This window comes from Zootoca vivipara, chromosome 17, assembly GCF_963506605.1.
Source record: "Zootoca vivipara chromosome 17, rZooViv1.1, whole genome shotgun sequence".
Taxonomy (NCBI): Eukaryota; Metazoa; Chordata; class Lepidosauria; order Squamata; family Lacertidae; genus Zootoca; species Zootoca vivipara.
In genome coordinates, this window is record NC_083292.1 from 42121157 (window position 1) to 42124171 (window position 3015).

A 3015-nucleotide genomic window follows, 5' to 3' on the forward strand; every position below is an offset into this window, starting at 1 on the left:
AAAGGCCTTTGATTTCTCTGCTTGTCTGTAGCCCCTTCCTTCCCATTGTAAATGATGCTTGAGGTGGGCAGGGTAGAGGTGCACCAGGATCACACCACAGGGGGAAATCATGAGAGAGGATCTCCATCCACCCTGATTTCCGATTTCAGAAAAATATGTTTCTTGCAAGATGCGGTTGAGACCCAGAGACCCCATGTCTGCCATTTCCCACCCACCCACCCCTTTGGGGTGTGGCATTTCCTTGGCCTTTCTGTTAATGCTCTCTCTGCACCCACTTCAGGACCAGTAAGCCAGGGGGCTGGGGTGGGGGGTTGCAGGCCCCCTCCTGAGCTCTCTCCAGGTGCAACAGGGGAACTGGTTTTCACATAAATCTCTCTCTCAGCAACACTTTGATCCATCCTGGAGGGTGAACAAGAGAAGGGGGCTCTCTATAGTGGGCTGGGGGGACGCTCTGCTTGGCCCGGGAAGCCCCTCCATCTTCAGCCTGCTTGCAGTCATGGGACCCAGCACCCTTCTGAATCATCCCAGTGCCCTTTGGGTGCTCTTAGATAATATCAGTTTTGATGAGTTTTTTTTAAAAAAAATATTTTAGATCTTATTATGACTTACATAGAGGTTGTTTAATTTTGTTGTGTGCATTTTGATAAGTTTTATTTATTGCTTATGACTACTTTTAATATTTTTTCGTAACCTTTCCCCTTTTTTCCTCATTACCATCCGGATAACATAAGTCCTCATCCCAAGCTACTATCTTTATAAAAGATGATGAACAGTTTTAGGTTAACCAAAAAGTTATGTAGTGCAAGATATATCTTTGTAAGGATGCAAATCTTTTCATGTTGCAAGCTGCCTTGAGCATGGATTCAGCCAGGGAAAGGTGGCGTGCAAATAAGAGATGTGGAAGAAGATGGTGAAGACTGCGACTGAAGGGCAAGGAGGAAGGCAAAGAGACACACACAGTCGAGGGGGCACCCCCTTCTTAACACCCACATATTGTGCATTGTGAAGACCCCGGCAGCCTGGAGATGCACAGGCCAGCGGCCGAGGAAGCATAGTGAGCAACTCAGAAGAAAGAACGGCAAGTGACACATCTGGCCCGAGGGATTTGAGTCAGTCAGACAGGAGACTTTATTTCATTATTCAGCACAGTATATTCTCAGCATTGCTTCAGAATCTGACAGGCAGCCTTCCGAGAGGGAGAGGCTCCCTTGCCCCACAGACGAAGGGCCACAGCCTGTGGTGAACTTGCACAAGCCGGGTTGGGTGGGGAGGGGTTCAGTCGAGGGGAAAGGCCACTAGCACCCTAGGGGGGGGCCTCAGCACATGGATGCTGCCCAGTGAAACCATGAAGCGGGCTGGGTCCCCAAACGCCAATCTCCCATGGTCAATCACCTGGTGCCAGGTGGGCATGGCTCTCCCAGAAGAGACCCATGGGCCAAATCAAAAGCCCTGGCAGGACTAAGGTCAGCGGCAAAGGGGTGGCAGAGAGACTGGAATCTGGTTAGCTGGGGGAGGGGTTAGAGTGGAAATTGGAGTTCTTGGGAAAGTCCAGAAATAAACGATAAATTGCAAGAACTCAGGCCAAAAGAAGATGGATTTCAAAAAAATCTTCACAAGGTTTTATTGATGTGATGCGGAGTTTAAATGGGAATCTATCCCAATGTTGAAGGCAAATAAAGATAAATTCCAGTAAAAATCAGGACAAGGCCCTGTTTCGACTAGCAAAGCAAACATACTAGCAAACATTGCTAGCTAGGCAAACATACTTGGTACACTTTGACCTGTGAATCTTTGCTGACGAAGAATAGTCGAAACAGGCCTTGTCCTGATTTTTACTGGACTTTATCTTTATTTGCCTTCAACATTGGGATAGATTCCCATTTAAACTCTGCATCACATCAATAAAACCTTGTGAAGATTTTTTTGAAATCCATCTTCTTTTGGCCTGAGTTCTTGCAATTTATCGTTTATTTCGGGGGAGGGGTTAAGGCAAGGCCCACCCCATTGATTCAAGGAAGCGATTGTCTTGCATTGTGTCTCCGGGGAGTGAAATGGCAGGCTGGGCCTCAGGCTTGCTCTCCAGAGTCGCTCACGCCCTGGATGGATGAGGCCCTGCTCAGCTCTCCGTTTTCCGTTTCCTCCTCTGCCTGCCTCTCTTTAGCGGCTCACCTGCAGGGAGACCACCTTCCATCTCCAGAGAAGCAGCCCCCCAACTGAGGAAGGAGGCCTGGGACCTCCAAGAGCCCCACTTGAGAAGAGTCGGCTCCCTGCTTCTGGCTTTAGCCCCAGATGGTTCAGAATTCAGTATCAAGCAAGAGACCAGCAGGCAGGACTTGGCCTTCCTTCAGCTCATCTCTCACCCTGGCTTGGTCTTTAACCCCCTAATTGGGAAGCCACTCCTCTGCCCCCACATCTCAGGAAACACACCCCACTTCATGAAGCCATTTAAATCCATGGGGCCCCCACTTACCCCCTCCCCCCACCCCCTGCAGAGGGTATTGTTATAATGAAAATCTAACGCTTAGGACAATAAATAGGCTATTTCTTAGCAGCAGCAGCAGCAGCAACAACAGTTTCTTCCCCCATCCCAACCCCAACATGTTGTGGAATACATACAGCCCCCCATCCTTTGTCATCCTGGTGTGAGTAGAGGGAGGGAAGCGGTTGGGAGGTCCAGTCCCAGGAGACGCCAGGCGCTGAGCCATCCTCCTTCTCCCAACACAGAGGGGGAGCTGGCGCCTCCCATGTGCCCATCCTTCAAATTGGGCATCTTGTTGTCTGTCCAGTACCAGAGCAAAAGCCTGAAAGGGGCATCAGCCTCCAGAGGAAAACGAAGCTCCTCCACCTCTTGGCTTCTGCATGCATTTTAGGGACCCCCAAAGGAAGAGGCCCTTGTAGTGGATGGAGAACCTGCTGCCTTGCCTTTCGCTCCTCTGCCAGGTGTAGAGGTGCTGGGCGGTGGGGGGGGGGGAGAGACACGAGGAGAGCTTTCACCAGCACCAGCTGGCAGCCGGC